The sequence below is a fragment of the Melospiza melodia genome, chromosome 2 (genome assembly GCF_035770615.1).
Source record: "Melospiza melodia melodia isolate bMelMel2 chromosome 2, bMelMel2.pri, whole genome shotgun sequence".
NCBI lineage: Eukaryota > Metazoa > Chordata > Aves > Passeriformes > Passerellidae > Melospiza > Melospiza melodia.
The window spans coordinates 31540627-31562779 of record NC_086195.1 but is presented as its reverse complement, the minus strand read 5'-3'; positions in this window follow the sequence as shown (position 1 = coordinate 31562779).

The window sequence follows — 22153 nt, the reverse complement described above, 5'->3', positions numbered from 1 at the left end:
TGCCAGGGAAACGGGCCGAGCTTTGTGTCTGGGGGCTTATGGCTGGGAGTGACCGGCTGGCTCCTGAAAAGCTAAGATAGGCAGGATGGTGACCAGACCCATGGTGGCACCAGTGTCAAGTTGGGCTGGTTTGATAGTACCAAGTGGCTCCTGCAATCTGCCATCAAAAAGTTGGCAGGCGAGTTTTGTTTTCCAGGCAAAAGCGCCGTTGTTTTTGTTTGGGGGCCTGTGGCTGGGAGTGGCCGGCTGGCTCCTTAGAATCCACGATACGCAGCATGGTTCCCAGACCAGAGGTGGCACCAGTGCCAAGTCGGGCTGGTTTTATAGTACCAAGTGGTTCCTGCAATCTGCCATCCAGAAGCGGGGCAGCTTACTTTGGTTTGCCAGGGAAAAGGGCAGAGCATTGTGTCTGGGCGCCTATGGCTGGGAGTGACCGGCTGGCTCCTGAAAAGCTACGATAAGCAGGATGGTGACCAGACCCATGGTGGCACCAGTGCCAAGTTGGGCTGATTTGATAGTACCAAGTGGCTCCTGCAATCTGCCATCAAAAAGTTGGCCGGCGAATTTTGTTTTCCAGGGAAAAGCGCTGTGGTTTTTGTTTGGGGGCCTGTGGCTGGGAGTGGCCGGCTGGCTCCTTATAATCCACGATATGCAGCATGGTTCCCAGACCCAAGGTGGCACCAGTGCCAAGTTGGGCTGGTTTGATAGTACCAAGTGGCTCTGGCAATCTGCCATCAAAAAGTTGGCAGACGAGTTTTGTTTTCCAGGGAAAAGCGCCGTTGTTTTTGTTTGGGGGCCTGTGGCTGGGAGTGGACGGATGGCTAATTAGAATCCACGATAGGCAGGATGGTGACCAGACCCATGGTGGCACCAGTGCCAAGTCGGTCTGGTTTGATAGTACCAAGTGGCTCCGGCAATCTGCCATCCAGAAGCGGGATAACTTACTTTTGTTTGTCAGGGAAACGGGCCGAGGTTTGTGTCTGGGGGCCTATGGCTGGGAGTGACCGGCTGGCTCCTGAAAAGCTACGATAGGCAGGATGGTGACCAGACCCATGGTGGCACCAGTGCCAAGTTGGTCTGATTTGATAAAACCAAGTGGCTCCTGCAATCTCCCATCAAAAAGTTGGCAGGAGAGTTTTCTTTCCCAGGGAAAAGCGCCGTTGTTTGTGTTTGGGGGCCTGTGGCTGGGAGTGGCCGGCTGGCTCCTTAGAATCCACGATACGCAGCATGGTATCCAGACCCAAGGTGGCACCAGTGCCAAGTTTTGCTGGTTTGATAGTACCAAGTGGTTCCTGCAATCTGCCATCCAGAAGCAGGGCAGCTTACTTTTGTATGCCAGGGAAACGGGCCGAGGTTTTTGTCTGGGGGCCTATGGCTGGGAGTGACCGGCTGGCTCCTGAAAAGCTACGATAGGCAGGATGGTGACCAGACCCATGGTGGCACCAGTCCCAAGTTGGGCTGATTTGATAGTACCAAGTGGCTCCTGCAATCTGCCGTCAAAATTTGGCAGGCGAGATTTGTTTTCCAGGGAAAAGCGCCGTTGTTTGTGTTTGGGGGCCTGTGGCTGGGAGTGGCCGGCTGGCTCCTTAGAATCCACGATACGCAGGATGGTTCCCAGACCTGAGGTGGCACCAGTGCCAAGTCGGGCTGGTTTGATAGTACTAAATAGCTCCTGCAATCTGCCATGCAGAAGCGGGGCAGCTTACTTTTGTTTGCCAGGGAAACGGGCCGAGGTTTTTGTCTGGGGGCCTATGGCTGCGAGTGACCGTCTGGCTCCTGAAAAGCTACGATAGGCAGGATGGTGAGCAGACCCATGGTGGCACCAGTGCCAAGTTGAGCTGGTTTAATAGTACCAAGTGGCTCCTGCAATCTGCCATCAAAAAGTTGGCAGGCGAGTTTTGTTTTCCAGGGAAAAGCGCCGTTGTTTGTGTCTGGGGGCCTGTGGCTGGGAGTGGCCGGCTGGCTCCTTAGAATCCACGATACGCACCATAGTTCCCAGACCAGAGGTGGCACCAGTGCCAAGTCGGGCTGGTTTGATAGTACCAAGTGCGTCCTACAATCTGCCATCCAGAAGCGGGGCAGCTTACTTTTGTTTGCCAGGGAAACGGGCCGAGCTTTGTGTCTGGGGGCCTATGGCTGGGAGTGACCGGCTGGCTCCTGAAAAGCTACGATAGGCAGGATGGTGACCAGACCCATGGTGGCACCAGTGCCAAGTTGGGCTGATTTGATAGCAGCAAGTGGCTACTGCAATCTGCCATCAAAATGTCGGCAGGCGGGTTTGCTTTCCAGGGAAAAGCACTGTGGTTTGTGTTTGGGGGCCTGTGGCTGGGAGTGACCGGCTGGCTCCTTAGAATCCACGATACGCAGGATGGTTCCCAGACCCAAGGTGGCACCAGTGCCAAGTTGGGCTGGTTTGATAGTACCAAGTGGCTCCTGCAATCTGCCATCCAGAAGCGGGGCAGCTTACTTTTGTTTGCCAGGGAAACGGGCCGAGCTTTGTGTCTGGGGGCCTATGGCTGGGAGTGACCGGCTGGCTCCTGAAAAGCTAAGATAGGCAGGATGGTGACCAGACCCATGGTGGCACCAGTGTCAAGTTGGGCTGGTTTGATAGTACCAAGTGGCTCCTGCAATCTGCCATCAAAAATTTGGCAGGCGAGTTTTGTTTTCCAGGGAAAAGCGCCGTTGATTTTGTTTGGGGGCCTGTGGCTGGGAGTGGCCGGCTGGCTCCTTAGAATCCACGATACGCAGCATGGTTCCCAGACCAGAGGTGGCACCAGTGCCAAGTCGGGCTGGTTTTATAGTACCAAGTGGTTCCTGCAATCTGCCATCCAGAAGCGGGGCAGCTTACTTTGGTTTGCCAGGGAAAAGGGCAGAGCATTGTGTCTGGGCGCCTATGGCTGGGAGTGACCGGCTGGCTCCTGAAAAGCTACGATAAGCAGGATGGTGACCAGACCCATGGTGGCACCAGTGCCAAGTTGGGCTGATTTGATAGTACCAAGTGGCTCCTGCAATCTGCCATCAAAAAGTTGGCCGGCGAATTTTGTTTTCCAGGGAAAAGCGCTGTGGTTTGTGTTTGGGGGCCTGTGGCTGGGAGTGGCCGGCTGGATCCTTATAATCCACGATACGCAGCATGGTTCCCAGACCCAAGGTGGCACCAGTGCCAAGTTGGGCTGGTTTGATAGTACCAAGTGGCTCTGGCAATCTGCCATCAAAAAGTTGGCAGACGAGTTTTGTTTTCCAGGGAAAAGCGCCGTTGTTTTTGTTTGGGGGCCTGTGGCTGGGAGTGGACGGATGGCTAATTAGAATCCACGAGAGGCAGGATGGTGACCAGACCAGAGGTGGCACCAGTGCCAAGTCGGGCTGGTTGGACAGTACCAAGTGGCTCCGGCAATCTGCCATCCAGAAGCGGGATAACTTACTTTTGTTTGTCAGGGAAACGGGCCGAGGTTTGTGTCTGGGGGCCTATGGCTGGGAGTGACCGGCTGGCTCCTGAAAAGCTACGATAGGCAGGATGGTGACCAGACCCATGGTGGCACCAGTGCCAAGTTGGTCTGATTTGATAAAACCAAGTGGCTCCTGCAATCTCCCATCAAAAAGTTGGCAGGAGAGTTTTGTTTTCCAGGGAAAAGCGCCGTTGTTTGTGTTTGGGGGCCTGTGGCTGGGAGTGGCCGGCTGGCTCCTTAGAATCCACGATACGCAGGATGGTTCCCAGACCTGAGGTGGCACCAGTGCCAAGTCGGGCTCGTTTGATAGTACTAAATAGCTCCTATAATCTGCCATGCAGAAGCGGGGCAGCTTACTTTTGTTTGCCAGGGAAACGGGCCGAGGTTTGTGTCTGGGGGCCTATGGCTGCGAGTGACCGGCTGGCTCCTGAAAAGCTACGATAGGCAGGATGGTGACCAGACCCATGGTGGCACCAGTGCCAAGTTGGGCTGATTTGATAGTAGCAAGTGGCTCCTGCAATCTGCCATCAAAATGTCGGCAGGCAGGTTTTGTTTTCCAGGGAAAAGCGCTGTGGTTTGTGTTTGGGGGCCTGTGGCTGGGAGTGACCGGCTGGCTCCTTAGAATCCACGATACGCAGGATGGTTCCCAGACCCAAGGTGGCACCAGTGCCAAGTTGGGCTGGTTTGATAGTACCAAGTGCGTCCTGCAATCTGCCATCCAGAAGCGGGGTAGCTTACTTTTGTTTGCCAGGGAAACGGGCCGAGGTTTGTGTCCCGGGGCCTATGGCTGGGAGTGACCGGCTGGCTCCTGAAAAGCTACGATAGGCAGGATGGTGACCAGACCCATGGTGGCACCAGTGCCAAGTTGGGCTGGTTTGATAGTACCAAGTGGCTCCTGCAATCTGCCATCAAAAAGTTGGCAGGCGAGTTTGTGATCCAGGGAAATGCGCCGTTGTTTTTGTTTGGGGGCCTGTGGCTGGGAGTGGCCGGCTGGCTCCTTAGAATCCACGATACGCAGCATGGTTCCCAGACCAGAGGTGGCACCAGTGCCAAGTCGGGCTGGTTTGATGGTGAAAAGTGGCTCCTGCAATCTGCCATCCAGTAGCGGAATAACTTACTTTTGTTTGCCAGGGAAACTGTCCGAGCTTTTTGTTTGGGGGCCTATGGCTGGGAGTGACCGGCTGGCTCCTGAAAAGCTACGATAGGCAGGATGGTGACCAGACCCATGGTGGCACCAGTGTCAAGTTGGGCTGGTTTGATAGTACCCAGTGGCTCCGGCAATCTGCCATCAAAATGTTGGCAGGCGAGTTTTGTTTTCCAGGGAAAAGCGCCGTTGTTTTTGTTTGGGGGCCTGTGGCTGGGAGTGGACGGATGGCTAATTAGAATCCACGATACGCAGGATGGTTCCCAGACCAGAGGTGGCACCAGTGCCAAGTCGGGCTGGTTTGATGGTGCAAAGTGGCTCCTGCAATGTGCCATCCAGAAGCGGGGTAGCTTATTTTTCTTTGCCAGGGAAACGGGCCGAGGTTTTTGTCTGGGGGCCTATGGCTTGGAGTGACCGACTGGCTCCTGAAAAGCTACGATAGGCAGGATGGTGACCAGACCCATGGTGGCACCAGTGCCAAGTTGGGCTGGTTTGATAGTACCAAGTGGCTCCTGCAATCTGCCATCAAAATGTTGGCAGGCGAGTTTTGTTTTCCAGGGAAAAGCGCCGTTGTTTGTGTTTGGGGGCCTGTGGCTGGGAGTGGCCGGCTGGCTGCTTAGAATCCACGATACGCAGGATGCTTCCCAGACCAGAGGTGGCACCAGTGCCAAGTCGGGCTGGTTTGATAATACCTAGTGGATCCTGCAATCTGCCATCCAGAAGCGGGACAGCTTACTTTTGTTTGCCAGGGAAACGGGCCGAGCTTTGTGTCACGGGGCCTATGGCTGGGAGTGACCGTCTAGGTCCTCAAAAGCTACAATAGGCAGGATGGTGACCAGACCCATGGTGGCACCAGTGCCAAGTTGGGCTGGTTTGATAGTACCAAGTGGCTCCGGCAATCTGCCATCAAAATGTTGGCAGGCGAGTTTTGTTTTCCAGGGAAAAGCGCCGTTGTTTGTGTTTGGGGGCCTGTGGCTGGGAGTGGACGGATGGCTCCTTAGAATCCACGATACGCAGCATGGTTCCCAGACCAGAGGTGGCACCAGTGCCAAGTCGGGATGGTTTGATAGTACCAAGTGGCTCCGGAAATCTGCCATCCAGAAGCGGGGCAGCTTACTTTTGTTTGCCAGGGAAACGGGCCGAGCTTTGTGTCTGGGGGCCTATGGCTGGGAGTGACCGGCTGGCTCCTGAAAAGCTACGATAGGCAGGATGGTGACCAGACCCATGGTGGCACCAGTGCCAAGTTGGGCTGATTTGATAGCAGCAAGTGGCTCCTGCAATCTGCCATCAAAATGTCGGCAGGCGGGTTTGCTTTCCAGGGAAAAGCACTGTGGTTTGTGTTTGGGGGCCTGTGGCTGGGAGTGACCGGCTGGCTCCTTAGAATCCACGATACGCAGGATGGTTCCCAGACCCAAGGTGGCACCAGTGCCAAGTTGGGCTGGTTTGATAGTACCAAGTGGCTCCTGGAATCTGCCATCCAGAAGCGGGGCAGCTTACTTTTGTTTGCCAGGGAAACGGGCCGAGCTTTGTGTCTGGGGGCCTATGGCTGGGAGTGACCGGCTGGCTCCTGAAAAGCTAAGATAGGCAGGATGGTGACCAGACCCATGGTGGCACCAGTGTCAAGTTGGGCTGGTTTGATAGTACCAAGTGGCTCCTGCAATCTGCCATCAAAAAGTTGGCAGGCGAGTTTTGTTTTCCAGGGAAAAGCGCCGTTGATTTTGTTTGGGGGCCTGTGGCTGGGAGTGGCCGGCTGGCTCCTTAGAATCCACGATACGCAGCATGGTTCCCAGACCAGAGGTGGCACCAGTGCCAAGTCGGGCTGGTTTTATAGTACCAAGTGGTTCCTGCAATCTGCCATCCAGAAGCGGGGCAGCTTACTTTGGTTTGCCAGGGAAAAGGGCAGAGCATTGTGTCTGGGCGCCTATGGCTGGGAGTGACCGGCTGGCTCCTGAAAAGCTACGATAAGCAGGATGGTGACCAGACCCATGGTGGCACCAGTGCCAAGTTGGGCTGATTTGATAGTACCAAGTGGCTCCTGCAATCTGCCATCAAAAAGTTGGCCGGCGAATTTTGTTTTCCAGGGAAAAGCGCTGTGGTTTGTGTTTGGGGGCCTGTGGCTGGGAGTGGCCGGCTGGATCCTTATAATCCACGATACGCAGCATGGTTCCCAGACCCAAGGTGGCACCAGTGCCAAGTTGGGCTGGTTTGATAGTACCAAGTGGCTCTGGCAATCTGCCATCAAAAAGTTGGCAGACGAGTTTTGTTTTCCAGGGAAAAGCGCCGTTGTTTTTGTTTGGGGGCCTGTGGCTGGGAGTGGACGGATGGCTAATTAGAATCCACGAGAGGCAGGATGGTGACCAGACCAGAGGTGGCACCAGTGCCAAGTCGGGCTGGTTGGATAGTACCAAGTGGCTCCGGCAATCTGCCATCCAGAAGCGGGATAACTTACTTTTGTTTGTCAGGGAAACGGGCCGAGGTTTGTGTCTGGGGGCCTATGGCTGGGAGTGACCGGCTGGCTCCTGAAAAGCTACGATAGGCAGGATGGTGACCAGACCCATGGTGGCACCAGTGCCAAGTTGGTCTGATTTGATAAAACCAAGTGGCTCCTGCAATCTCCCATCAAAAAGTTGGCAGGAGAGTTTTGTTTTCCAGGGAAAAGCGCCGTTGTTTGTGTTTGGGGGCCTGTGGCTGGGAGTGGCCGGCTGGCTCCTTAGAATCCACGATACGCAGGATGGTTCCCAGACCTGAGGTGGCACCAGTGCCAAGTCGGGCTCGTTTGATAGTACTAAATAGCTCCTATAATCTGCCATGCAGAAGCGGGGCAGCTTACTTTTGTTTGCCAGGGAAACGGGCCGAGCTTTGTGTCTGGGGGCCTATGGCTGCGAGTGACCGGCTGGCTCCTGAAAAGCTACGATAGGCAGGATGGTGACCAGACCCATGGTGGCACCAGTGCCAAGTTGGGCTGATTTGATAGTAGCAAGTGGCTCCTGCAATCTGCCATCAAAATGTCGGCAGGCGGGTTTTGTTTTCCAGGGAAAAGCGCTGTGGTTTGTGTTTGGGGGCCTGTGGCTGGGAGTGACCGGCTGGCTCCTTAGAATCCACGATACGCAGGATGGTTCCCAGACCCAAGGTGGCACCAGTGCCAAGTTGGGCTGGTTTGATAGTACCAAGTGCGTCCTGCAATCTGCCATCCAGAAGCGGGGTAGCTTACTTTTGTTTGCCAGGGAAACGGGCCGAGGTTTGTGTCCCGGGGCCTATGGCTGGGAGTGACCGGCTGGCTCCTGAAAAGCTACGATAGGCAGGATGGTGACCAGACCCATGGTGGCACCAGTGCCAAGTTGGGCTGGTTTGATAGTACCAAGTGGCTCCTGCAATCTGCCATCAAAAAGTTGGCAGGCGAGTTTGTGATCCAGGGAAATGCGCCGTTGTTTTTGTTTGGGGGCCTGTGGCTGGGAGTGGCCGGCTGGCTCCTTAGAATCCACGATACGCAGCATGGTTCCCAGACCAGAGGTGGCACCAGTGCCAAGTCGGGCTGGTTTGATGGTGAAAAGTGGCTCCTGCAATCTGCCATCCAGTAGCGGAATAACTTACTTTTGTTTGCCAGGGAAACTGTCCGAGCTTTTTGTTTGGGGGCCTATGGCTGGGAGTGACCGGCTGGCTCCTGAAAAGCTACGATAGGCAGGATGGTGACCAGACCCATGGTGGCACCAGTGTCAAGTTGGGCTGGTTTGATAGTACCCAGTGGCTCCGGCAATCTGCCATCAAAATTTGGCAGGCGAGTTTTGTTTTCCAGGGAAAAGCGCCGTTGTTTTTGTTTGGGGGCCTGTGGCTGGGAGTGGACGGATGGCTAATTAGAATCCACGATACGCAGGATGGTTCCCAGACCAGAGGTGGCACCAGTGCCAAGTCGGGCTGGTTTGATGGTGCAAAGTGGCTCCTGCAATGTGCCATCCAGAAGCGGGGTAGCTTATTTTTCTTTGCCAGGGAAACGGGCCGAGGTTTTTGTCTGGGGGCCTATGGCTTGGAGTGACCGACTGGCTCCTGAAAAGCTACGATAGGCAGGATGGTGACCAGACCCATGGTGGCACCAGTGCCAAGTTGGGCTGGTTTGATAGTACCAAGTGGCTCCTGCAATCTGCCATCAAAATGTTGGCAGGCGAGTTTTGTTTTCCAGGGAAAAGCGCCGTTGTTTGTGTTTGGGGGCCTGTGGCTGGGAGTGGCCGGCTGGCTGCTTAGAATCCACGATACGCAGGATGCTTCCCAGACCAGAGGTGGCACCAGTGCCAAGTCGGGCTGGTTTGATAATACCTAGTGGATCCTGCAATCTGCCATCCAGAAGCGGGACAGCTTACTTTTGTTTGCCAGGGAAACGGGCCGAGCTTTGTGTCACGGGGCCTATGGCTGGGAGTGACCGTCTAGGTCCTGAAAAGCTACGATAGGCAGGATGGTGACCAGACCCATGGTGGCACCAGTGCCAAGTTGGGCTGGTTTGATAGTACCAAGTGGCTCCGGCAATCTGCCATCAAAAAGTTGGCAGGCGAGTTTTGTTTTCCAGGCAAAAGCGCAGTTGTTTGTGTTTGGAGGCCTGTGGCTGGGAGTGGCCGGCTTGCTAATTGGAATCCACGATACACAGCATGTTTCCCAGACCAGAGGTGGCACCAGTGCCAAGTTGGGCTGGTTTGATGGTGCAAAGTGGCTCCTGCAATCTGCCATCCAGAAGCGGGGCAGCTTACTTTTGTTTGCCAGGGAAACGGGCCGAGGTTTTTCTCTGGGGGCCTATGGCTGGGAGTGACCGGCTTGCGCCTGAACACCTACGATAGGCAGGATGGTGACCAGACCCATGGTGGCACCAGTGCCAAGATGGGCTGATTTGATAGTAGCAAGTGGCTCCTGCAATCTGCCATCAAAATGTTGGCAGGCGAGTTTTGTTTTCCAGGGAAAAGCGCCGTTGTTTGTGTTTGGGGGCCTGTGGCTGGGAGTGGACGGATGGCTCCTTAGAATCCACGATACGCAGCATGGTTCCCAGACCAGAGGTGGCACCAGTGCCAAGTCGGGATGGTTTGATAGTACCAAGTGGCTCCGGAAATCTGCCATCCAGAAGCGGGGCAGCTTACTTTTGTTTGCCAGGGAAAAGGGCCGAGCCTTGTGTCTGGGCGCCTATGGCTGGGAGTGACCTGCTAGGTCCTGAAAAGCTACGATAGGCAGGATGGTGACCAGACCCATGGTGCCACCAGTGCCAAGTTGGGCTGATTTGACAGTACCAAGTGGCTCCTGCAATCTGCCATCTAAAAGTTGGCAGGCGAGTTTTGTTTTCCAGGGAAAAGCGCCGTTGTTTGTGTCTGGGGGCCTGTGGCTGGAGTGGCCGGCTGGCTCCTTACAATGAACGATACGCAGGATGGTTCCCAGACCTGAGGTGGCACCAGTGCCAAGTCGGGCTAGTTTGATGGTGCAAAGTGGCTCCTGCAATCTGCCATCCAGAAGCGGGGTAGCTTACTTTTGTTTGCCAGGGAAACGGGCCAAAGTTTTTCTCTGGGGGCCTATGGCAGGGAGTGACCGGCTGGCTCCTGAAAAGCTACGATAGGCAGGATGGTGACCAGACCCATGGTGGCACCAGTGCCAAGTTGGGCTGATTTGATAGTACCAAGTGGCTCCTGCAATCTGCCATCAAAATATTGGCAGGCGAGTTTTGTTTTCCAGGGAAAAGCGCTGTGGTTTTTGTTTGGGGGCCTGTGGCTGGGAGTGACCGGCTGGCTCCTTAGAATCCACGATACGCAGGATGGTTCCCAGACCCAAGGTGGCACCAGTGCCAAGTCGGGCTGGTTTGATAGTACCAAGTGCGTCCTGCAATCTGCCATCCAGAAGCGGGGCAGCTTACTTTGTTTGCCAGGGAAACTGGCCGAGCTTTTTGTCTGGGCGCCTATGGCTTGGAGTGACCGGCTAGGTCCTGAAAAGCTACGATAGGCAGGATGGTGACCAGACCCATGGTGGCACCAGTGTCAAGTTGGGCTGGTTTGATAGTACCCAGTGGCTCCGGCAATCTGCCATCAAAATGTTGGCAGGCGAGTTTTGTTTTCCAGGGAAAAGCGCCGTTGTTTTTGTTTGGGGGCCTGTGGCTGGGAGTGGACGGATGGCTAATTAGAATCCACGATACGCAGGATGGTTCCCAGACCAGAGGTGGCACCAGTGCCAAGTCGGGCTGGTTTGATGGTGCAAAGTGGCTCCTGCAATGTGCCATCCAGAAGCGGGGTAGCTTATTTTTCTTTGCCAGGGAAACGGGCCGAGGTTTTTGTCTGGGGGCCTATGGCTTGGAGTGACCGGCTGGCTCCTGAAAAGCTACGATAGGCAGGATGGTGACCAGACCCATGGTGGCACCAGTGCCAAGTTGGGCTGGTTTGATAGTACCAAGTGGCTCCTGCAATCTGCCATCAAAATGTTGGCAGGCGAGTTTTGTTTTCCAGGGAAAAGCGCCGTTGTTTGTGTTTGGGGGCCTGTGGCTGGGAGTGGCCGGCTGGCTGCTTAGAATCCACGATACGCAGGATGGTTCCCAGACCAGAGGTGGCACCAGTGCCAAGTCGGGCTGGTTTGATAATACCTAGTGGATCCTGCAATCTGCCATCCAGAAGCGGGACAGCTTACTTTTGTTTGCCAGGGAAACGGGCCGAGCTTTGTGTCACGGGGCCTATGGCTGGGAGTGACCGTCTAGGTCCTGAAAAGCTACGATAGGCAGGATGGTGACCAGACCCATGGTGGCACCAGTGCCAAGTTGGGCTGGTTTGATAGTACCAAGTGGCTCCTGCAATCTGCCATCAAAAAGTTGGCAGGCGAGTTTTGTTTTCCAGGCAAAAGCGCAGTTGTTTGTGTTTGGAGGCCTGTGGCTGGGAGTGGCCGGTTTGCTAATTGGAATCCACGATACACAGCATGGTTCCCAGACCAGAGGTGGCACCAGTGCCAAGTTGGGCTGGTTTGATGGTGCAAAGTGGCTCCTGCAATCTGCCATCCAGAAGCGGGGCAGCTTACTTTTGTTTGCCAGGGAAACGGGCCGAGGTTTTTCTCTGGGGGCCTATGGCTGGGAGTGACCGGCTGGCGCCTGAACACCTACGATAGGCAGGATGGTGACCAGACCCATGGTGGCACCAGTGCCAAGATGGGCTGATTTGATAGTAGCAAGTGGCTCCTGCAATCTGCCATCAAAATGTTGGCAGGCGAGTTTTGTTTTCCAGGGAAAAGCGCCGTTGTTTGTGTTTGGGGGCCTGTGGCTGGGAGTGGACGGATGGCTCCTTAGAATCCACGATACGCAGCATGGTTCCCAGACCAGAGGTGGCACCAGTGCCAAGTCGGGATGGTTTGATAGTACCAAGTGGCTCCGGAAATCTGCCATCCAGAAGCGGGGCAGCTTACTTTTGTTTGCCAGGGAAAAGGGCCGAGCTTTGTGTCTGGGCGCCTATGGCTGGGAGTGACCTGCTAGGTCCTGAAAAGCTACGATAGGCAGGATGGTGACCAGACCCATGGTGGCAACAGTGCCAAGTTGGGCTGATTTGACAGTACCAAGTGGCTCCTGCAATCTGCCATCTAAAAGTTGGCAGGCGAGTTTTGTTTTCCAGGGAAAAGCGCCGTTGTTTGTGTCTGGGGGCCTGTGGCTGGAGTGGCCGGCTGGCTCCTTACAATGAACGATACGCAGGATGGTTCCCAGACCTGAGGTGGCACCAGTGCCAAGTCGGGCTAGTTTGATGGTGCAAAGTGGCTCCTGCAATCTGCCATCCAGAAGCGGGGTAGCTTACTTTTGTTTGCCAGGGAAACGGGCCAAAGTTTTTCTCTGGGGGCCTATGGCAGGGAGGGACCGGCTGGCTCCTGAAAAGCTACGATAGGCAGGATGGTGACCAGACCCATGGTGGCACCAGTGCCAAGTTGGGCTGATTTGATAGTACCAAGTGGCTCCTGCAATCTGCCATCAAAATATTGGCAGGCGAGTTTTGTTTTCCAGGGAAAAGCGCTGTGGTTTGTGTTTGGGGGCCTGTGGCTGGGAGTGACCGGCTGGCTCCTTAGAATCCACGATACGCAGGATGGTTCCCAGACCCAAGGTGGCACCAGTGCCAAGTCGGGCTGGTTTGATAGTACCAAGTGCGTCCTGCAATCTGCCATCCAGAAGCGGGGCAGCTTACTTTGTTTGCCAGGGAAACGGGCCGAGCTTTTTGTCTGGGCGCCTATGGCTTGGAGTGACCGGCTAGGTCCTGAAAAGCTACGATAGGCAGGATGGTGACCAGACCCATGGTGGCACCAGTGCCAAGTTGGGCTGGTTTGATAGTACCAAGTGGCTCCTGCAATCTGCCATCAAAATGTTGGCAGGCGAGTTTTGTTTTCCAGGGAAAAGCGCCGTTGTTTGTGTTTGGGGGCCTGTGGCTGGGAGTGGACGGATGGCTCCTTAGAACCACGATACGCAGGATGGTTCCCAGACCAGAGGTGGCACAAGTGCCAAGTCGGGCTGGTTTGATAGTACCAAGTTGTTCCTGCAATCTGCCATCCAGAAGCGGGGCAGCTTACTTTTGTATGCCAGGGAAACGGGCCGAGGTTTTTGTCTGGGGGCCTATAGCTGGGAGTGACCGTCTGGCTCCTGAAAAGCTACGATAGGCAGGATGGTGACCAAACGCATGGTGGCACCAGTGCCAAGTTGGGCTGATTTGATAGTACCAAGTGGCTCCTGCAATCTGCCATCAAAATGTTGGCAGGCGAGTTTTGTTTTCCAGGGAAAAGCGCCGTTGTTTGTGTTTGGGGGCCTGTGGCTGGGAGTGGCCGGCTGGCTGCTAGGAATCCACGATACGCAGGATGGTTCCCAGACCAGAGGTGGCACCAGTGCCAAGTCGGGCTGGTTTGATACTACCAAGTGCGTCCTGCAATCTGCCATCCAGAAGCGGGGCAGCTTACTTTTGTTTGCCAGGGAAACGGGCCGAGGTTTGTGTCTGGGGGCCTATGGCTGCGAGTGACCGGCTGGCTCCTGAAAAGCTACGATAGGCAGGATGGTGACCAGACCCATGGTGGCACCAGTGCCAAGTTGGGCTGGTTTGATAGTACCAAGTGGCTCCTGCAATCTGCCATCAAAAAGTTGGCAGGCGAGTTTTGTTTTCCAGGGAAAAGCGCCGTTGTTTGTGTTTGGGGGCCTGTTTCTGGGAGTGGACGGATGGCTCCTTAGAATCCACGATACGCAGCATGGTTCCCAGACCAGAGGTGGCACCAGTGCCAAGTCGGGCTAGTTTGATGGTGCAAAGTGGTTCCTGCAATCTGCCATCCAGAAGCGGGGTAGCTTACTTTTGTTTGCCAGGGAAACGGGCCGAGGTTTGTGTCTGGGGGCCTATGGCTGGGAGTGACCGGCTGGCTCCTGAAAAGCTACGATAGGCAGGATGGTGACCAGACCCATGGTGGCACCAGTGCCAAGTTGGGCTGATTTGATAGTACCAAGTGGCTCCTGCAATCTGCCATGAAAAAGTTGGCAGGCGAGTTTTGTTTTCCAGGGAAAAGCGCCGTTGTTTCTGTTTGGGGGCCTGTGGCTGGGAGTGGCCGGCTGGCTCCTTAGAATCCACGATACGCGGCATGGTTCCCAGACCAGAGGTGGCACCAGTGCCAAGTTGGGCTGGTTTGATAGTACCAAGTGGCTCCTGCAATCTGCCATCCAGAAGCGGGGCAGCTTACTTTTGTTTGCCAGGGATACGGGCCGAGGTTTTTGTCTGGGGGCCTATGGCTGGGAGTGACCACCTGGCTCCTGAAAAGCTACGATAGGCAGGATGGTGACCAGACCCATGGTGGCACCAGTGCCAAGTTGGGCTGGTTTGATAGTACCAAGTGGCTCCTGCAATCTGCCATCAAAAAGTTGGCAGGCGAGTTTGTTATCCAGGGAAAAGCGCCGTTGTTTGTGTTTGGGGGCCTGTGGCAGGGAGTGGCCGGCTGGCTCCTTAGAATCCACGATACGCAGGATGGTTCCCAGACCAGAGGTGGCACCAGTGCCAAGTTGGGCTGGTTTGATGGTGAAAAGTGGCTCCTGCAATCGGCCATCCAGAAGCGGGATAACTTACTTTTGTTTGCCAGGGAAACGGGCCGAGGTTTTTGTCTGGGGGCCTATGGCTGGGAGTGACCGGCTGGCTCCTGAAAAGCTACGAAAGGCAGGATGGTGACCAGACCCATGGTGGCACCAGTGCCAAGTCGGGCTGGTTTGATAGTACTAAATAGCTCCTCCAATCTGCCATGCAGAAGCGGGGCAGCTTACTTTTGTTTGCCAGGGAAACGGGCCGAGGTTTTTGTCTGGGGGCCTATGGCTTGGAGTGACCGGCTGGCTCCTGAAAAGCTACGATAGGCAGGATGGTGAGCAGACCCATGGTGGCACCAGTGCCAAGTTGAGCTGGTTTGATAGTACCAAGTGGCTCCTGCAATCTGCCATCAAAATGTGGGCAGGCGAGTTTTGTTTTCCAGGGAAAAGCGCCGTTGTTTGTGTTTGGGTGCCTATGGCTGGGAGTGGCCGGCTGGCTCCTTAGAATCCACGATACGCACCATAGTTCCCAGACCAGAGGTGGCACCAGTGCCAAGTCGGGCTGGTTTGATAGTACCAAGTGCGTCCTACAATCTGCCATCCAGAAGCGGGGCAGCTTACTTTTGTTTGCCAGGGAAACGGGCAGAGCTTTGTGTCTGGGGGCCTATGGCTGGGAGTGACCGGCTGGCTCCTGAAGAGCTACGATAGGCAGGATGGTGACCAGACCCATGGTGGCACCAGTGCCAAGTTGGGCTGATTTGATAGCAGCAAGTGGCTCCTGCAATCTGCCATCAAAATGTCGGCAGGCGGGTTTGTTTTCCAGGGAAAAGCGCTGTGGTTTGTGTTTGGGGGCCTGTGGCTGGGAGTGACCGGCTGGCTCCTTAGAATCCACGATACGCAGGATGGTTCCCAGACCCAAGGTGGCACCAGTGCCAAGTTGGGCTGGTTTGATAGTACCAAGTGGCTCCTGCAATCTGCCATCCAGAAGCGGGGCAGCTTACTTTTGTTTGCCAGGGAAACGGGCCGAGCTTTGTGTCTGGGGGCCTATGGCTGGGAGTGACCGGCTGGCTCCTGAAAAGCTAAGATAGGCAGGATGGTGACCAGACCCATGGTGGCACCAGTGTCAAGTTGGGCTGGTTTGATAGTACCAAGTGTCTCCTGCAATCTGCCATCAAAATGTTGGCAGGCGAGTTTTGTTTTCCAGGGAAAAGCGCCGTTGATTTTGTTTGGGGGCCTGTGGCTGGGAGTGGCCGGCTGGCTCCTTAGAATCCACGATACGCAGGATGGTTCCCAGACCAGAGGTGGCACCAGTGCCAAGTCGGGCTGGTTTTATAGTACCAAGTGGTTCCTGCAATCTGCCATCCAGAAGCGGGGCAGCTTACTTTGGTTTGCCAGGGAAAAGGGCAGAGCATTGTGTCTGGGCGCCTATGGCTGGGAGTGACCGGCTGGCTCCTGAAAAGCTACGATAAGCAGGATGGTGACCAGACCCATGGTGGCACCAGTGCCAAGTTGGGCTGATTTGATAGTACCAAGTGGCTCCTGCAATCTGCCATCAAAAAGTTGGCCGGCGAATTTTGTTTTCCAGGGAAAAGCGCTGTGGTTTGTGTTTGGGGGCCTGTGGCTGGGAGTGGCCGGCTGGCTCCTTATAATCCACGATACGCAGCATGTTTCCCAGACCCAAGGTGGCACCAGTGCCAAGTTGGGCTGGTTTGATAGTACCAAGTGGCTCCTGCAATCTGCCATCAAAAAGTTGGCAGACGAGTTTTGTTTTCCAGGGAAAAGCGCCGTTGTTTTTGTTTGGGGGCCTGTGGCTGGGAGTGGACAGATGGCTAATTAGAATCCACGATAGGCAGGATGGTGACCAGACCCATGGTGGCACCAGTGCCAAGTCGGGCTGGTTTGATAGTACTAAATAGCTCCTGCAATCTGCCATGCAGAAGCGGGGCAGCTTACTTTTGTTTGCCAGGGAAACGGGCCGAGGTTTTTGTCTGGGGGCCTATGGCTTGGAGTGACCGTCTGGCTCCTGAAAAGCTACGATAGGCAGGATGGTGAGCAGACCCATGGTGGCACCAGTGCCAAGTTGAGCTGGTTTGATAGTACCAAGTGGCTCCTGCAATCTGCCATCAAAAAGTTGGCAGGCGAGTTTTGTTTTCCAGGGAAAAGCGCCGTTGTTTGTGTTTGGGTGCCTATGGCTGGGAGTGGCCGGCTGGCTCCTTAGAATCCACGATACGCACCATAGTTCCCAGACCAGAGGTGGCACCAGTGCCAAGTCGGGCTGGTTTGATAGTACCAAGTGCGTCCTACAATCTGCCATCCAGAAGCGGGGCAGCTTACTTTTGTTTGCCAGGGAAACGGGCAGAGGTTTGTGTCTGGGGGCCTATGACTGGGAGTGACCGGCTGGCTCCTGAAAAGCTACGATAGGCAGGATGGTGACCAGACCCATGGTGGCACCAGTGCCAAGTTGGGCTGATTTGATAGCAGCAAGTGGCTCCTGCAATCTGCCATCAAAATGTCGGCAGGCGGGTTTGTTTTCCAGAGAAAAGCGCTGTGGTTTGTGTTTGGGGGCCTGTGGCTGGGAGTGACCGGCTGGCTCCTTAGAATCCACGATACGCAGGATGGTTCCCAGACCCAAGGTGGCACCAGTGCCAAGTTGGGCTGGTTTGATAGTACCAAGTGGCTCCTGCAATCTGCCATCCAGAAGCGGGGCAGCTTACTTTTGTTTGCCAGGGAAACGGGCCGAGGTTTGTGTCTGGGGGCCTATGGCTGGGAGTGACCGGCTGGCTCCTGAAAAGCTAAGATAGGCAGGATGCTGACCAGACCCATGGTGGCACCAGTGTCAAGTTGGGCTGGTTTGATAGTACCAAGTGGCTCCTGCAATCTGCCATCAAAAATTTGGCAGGCGAGTTTTGTTTTCCAGGGAAAAGCGCCGTTGTTTTTGTTTGGGGGCCTGTGGCTGGGAGTGGCCGGCTGGCTCCTTAGAATCCACGATACGCAGCATGGTTCCCAGACCAGAGGTGGCACCAGTGCCAAGTCGGGCTGGTTTTATAGTACCAAGTGGTTCCTGCAATCTGCCATCCAGAAGCGGGGCAGCTTACTTTGGTTTGCCAGGGAAAAGGGCAGAGCATTGTGTCTGGGCGCCTATGGCTGGGAGTGACCGGCTGGCTCCTGAAAAGCTACGATAAGCAGGATGGTGACCAGACCCATGGTGGCACCAGTGCCAAGTTGGGCTGATTTGATAGTACCAAGTGGCTCCTGCAATCTGCCATCAAATATTTGGCCGGCGAATTTTGTTTTCGAAGGAAAAGCGCTGTGGTTTGTGTTTGGGGGCCTGTGGCTGGGAGTGGCCGGCTGGCTCCTTATAATCCACGATACGCAGCATGGTTCCCAGACCCAAGGTGGCACCAGTGCCAAGTTGGGCTGGTTTGATAGTACCAAGTGGCTCTGGCAATCTGCCATCAAAAAGTTGGCAGACGAGTTTTGTTTTCCAGGGAAAAGCGCCGTTGTTTTTGTTTGGGGGCCTGTGGCTGGGAGTGGACAGAGGGCTAATTAGAATCCACGATAGGCAGGATGGTGACCAGACCCATGGTGGCACCAGTGCCAAGTCGGGCTGGTTTGATAGTACCAAGTGGCTCCGGCAATCTGCCATCCAGAAGCGGGATAACTTACTTTTGTTTGTCAGGGAAACGGGCCGAGGTTTGTGTCTGGGGGCCTATGGCTGGGAGTGACCGGCTGGCTCCTGAAAAGCTACGATAGGCAGGATGGTGACCAGACCCATGGTGGCACCAGTGCCAAGTTGGTCTGATTTGATAAAACCAAGTGGCTCCTGCAATCTCCCATCAAAAAGTTGGCAGGAGAGTTTTGTTTTCCAGGGAAAAGCGCCGTTGTTTGTGTTTGGGGGCCTGTGGCTGGGAGTGGCCGGCTGGCTCCTTAGAATCCACGATACGCAGCATGGTATCCAGACCCAAGGTGGCACCAGTGCCAAGTTTTGCTGGTTTGATAGTACCAAGTGGTTCCTGCAATCTGCCATCCAGAAGCAGGGCAGCTTACTTTTGTATGCCAGGGAAACGGGCCGAGGTTTTTGTCTGGGGGCCTATGGCTGGGAGTGACCGGCTGGCTCCTGAAAAGCTACGATAGGCAGGATGGTGACCAGACCCATGGTGGCACCAGTCCCAAGTTGGGCTGATTTGATAGTACCAAGTGGCTCCTGCAATCTGCCGTCAAAATTTGGCAGGCGAGTCTTGTTTTCCAGGGAAAAGCGCCGTTGTTTGTGTTTGGGCGCCTGTGGCTGGGAGTGGACGGATGGCTCCTTAGAATCCACGATAGGCAGGATGGTTCCCAGACCTGAGGTGGCACCAGTGCCAAGTCGGGCTGGTTTGATAGTACTAAATAGCTCCTGCAATCTGCCATCCAGAAGCGGGGTAGCTTACTTTTGTTTGCCAGGGAAACGGGCCGAGGTTTGTGTCTCGGGGCCTATGGCTGGGAGTGACCGGCTGGCTCCTGAAAAGCTACGATAGGCAGGATGGTGACCAGACCCATGGTGGCACCAGTGCCAAGTTGGGCTGGTTTGATAGTACCAAGTGGCTCCTGCAATCTGCCATAAAAAAGTTGGCAGGCGAGTTTGTTATCCAGGGAAATGCGCCGTTGTTTGTGTTTGGGGGCCTGTGGCTGGGAGTGGCCGGCTGGCTCCTTAGAATCCACGATACGCAGCATGGTTCCCAGACCAGAGGTGGCACCAGTGCCAAGTCGGGCTGGTTTGATGGTGAAAAGTGCCTCCTGCAATCTGCCATCCAGTAGCGGAATAACTTACTTTTGTTTGCCAGGGAAACTGTCCGAGCTTTTTGTCTGGGGGCCTATGGCTGGGAGTGACCGGCTGGCTCCTGAAAAGCTACGATAGGCAGGATGGTGACCAGACCCATGGTGGCACCAGTGTCAAGTTGGGCTGGTTTGATAGTACCCAGTGGCTCCGGCAATCTGCCATCAAAATTTGGCAGGCGAGTTTTGTTTTCCAGGGAAAAGCGCTGTTGTTTTTGTTTGGGGGCCTGTGGCTGGGAGTGGACGGATGGCTAATTAGAATCCACGATACGCAGGATGGTTCCCAGACCAGAGGTGGCACCAGTGCCAAGTCGGGCTGGTTTGATGGTGCAAAGTGGCTCCTGCAATGTGCCATCCAGAAGCGGGGTAGCTTATTTTTCTTTGCCAGGGAAACGGGCCGAGGTTTTTGTCTGGGGGCCTATGGCTTGGAGTGACCGGCTGGCTCCTGAAAAGCTACGATAGGCAGGATGGTGACCAGACCCATGGTGGCACCAGTGCCAAGTTGGGCTGATTAGATAGTACCAAGTGGCTCCTGCAATCTGCCATCAAAATGTTGGCAGGCGAGTTTTGTTTTCCAGGGAAAAGCGCCGTTGTTTGTGTTTGGGGGCCTGTGGCTGGGAGTGACCGGCTGGCTCCTTAGAATCCACGATACGCAGGATGGTTCCCAGACCCAAGGTGGCACCAGTGCCAAGTCGGGCTGGTTTGATAGTACCAAGTGGTTCCTGCAATCTGCCATCCAGAAGCGGGGCAGCTTACTTTGTTTGCCAGGGAAACGGGCCGAGCTTTTTGTCTGGGCGCCTATGGCTTGGAGTGACCGGCTAGGTCCTGAAAAGCTACGATAGGCAGGATGGTGACCAGATCCATGGTGGCACCAGTGCCAAGTTGGGCTGGTTTGATAGTACCAAGTGGCTCCTGCAATCTGCCATCAAAATGTTGGCAGGCGAGTTTTGTTTTCCAGGGAAAAGCGCCGTTGTTTGTGTTTGGGGGCCTGTGGCTGGGAGTGGCCGGCTGGCTCCTTAGAATCCACGATACGCAGGATGGTTCCCAGACCAGAGGTGGCACCAGTGCCAAGTCGGGCTGGTTTGATAGTACCAAGTTGTTCCTGCAATCTGCCATCCAGAAGCGGGGCAGCTTACTTTTGTATGCCAGGGAAACGGGCCGAGGTTTTTGTCTGGGGGCCTATAGCTGGGAGTGACCGTCTGGCTCCTGAAAAGCTACGATAGGCAGGATGGTGACCAAACGCATGGTGGCACCAGTGCCAAGTTGGGCTGATTTGATAGTACCAAGTGGCTCCTGCAATCTGCCATCAAAATGTTGGCAGGCGAGTTTTGTTTTCCAGGGAAAAGCGCCGTTGTTTGTGTTTGGGGGCCTGTGGCTGGGAGTGGCCGGCTGGCTGCTTAGAATCCACGATACGCAGGATGGTTCCCAGACCAGAGGTGGCACCAGTGCCAAGTCGGGCTGGTTTGATACTACCAAGTGCGTCCTGCAATCTGCCATCCAGAAGCGGGGCAGCTTACTTTTGTTTGCCAGGGAAACGGGCCGAGGTTTGTGTCTGGGGGCCTATGGCTGGGAGTGACCGGCTTGCTCCTGAAAAGCTACGATAGGCAGGATGGTGACCAGACCCATGGTGGCACCAGTGCCAAGTTGGGCTGGTTTGATAGTACCAAGTGGCTCCTGCAATCTGCCATCAAAAAGTTGGCAGGCGAGTTTTGTTTTCCAGGGAAAAGCGCCGTTGTTTGTGTTTGGGGGCCTGTGTCTGGGAGTGGACGGATGGCTCCTTAGAATCCACGATACGCAGGATGGTTCCCAGACCAGAGGTGGCACCAGTGCCAAGTCGGGCTAGTTTGATGGTGCAAAGTGGTTCCTGCAATCTGCCATCCAGAAGCGGGGTAGCTTACTTTTGTTTGCCAGGGAAACGGGCCGAGGTTTGTGTCTGGGGGCCTATGGCTGGGAGTGACCGGCTGGCTCCTGAAAAGCTACGATAGGCAGGATGGTGACCAGACCCATGGTGGCACCAGTGCCAAGTTGGGCTGATTTGATAGTACCAAGTGGCTCCTGCAATCAGCCATGAAAAAGTTGGCAGGCGAGTTTTGTTTTCCAGGGAAAAGCGCCGTTGTTTCTGTTTGGGGGCCTGTGGCTGGGAGTGGCCGGCTGGCTCCTTAGAATCCACGATACGCGGCATGGTTCCCAGACCAGAGGTGGCACCAGTGCCAAGTTGGGCTGGTTTGATAGTACCAAGTGCGTCCTGCAATCTGCCATCCAGAAGCGGGGCAGCTTACTTTTGTTTGCCAGGGATACGGGCCGAGGTTTTTGTCTGGGGGCCTATAGCTGGGAGTGACCGGCTGGCTCCTGAAAAGCTACGATAGGCAGGATGGTGACCAGACCCATGGTGGCACCAGTGCCAAGTTGGGCTGGTTTGATAGTACCAAGTGGCTCCTGCAATCTGCCATCAAAAAGTTGGCAGGCGAGTTTGTTATCAAGGGAAAAGCGCCGTTGTTTGTGTTTGGGGGCCTGTGGCAGGGAGTGGCCGGCTGGCTCCTTAGAATCCACGATACGCAGGATGGTTCCCAGACCACAGGTGGCACCAGTGCCAAGTTGGGCTGGTTTGATGGTGAAAAGTGGCTCCTGCAATCTGCCATCCAGAAGCGGGATAACTTACTTTTGTTTGCCAGGGAAACGGGCCGAGGTTTTTGTCTGGGGGCCTAGGGCTGGGAGTGGCCAGATGGCTAATTAGAATCCACG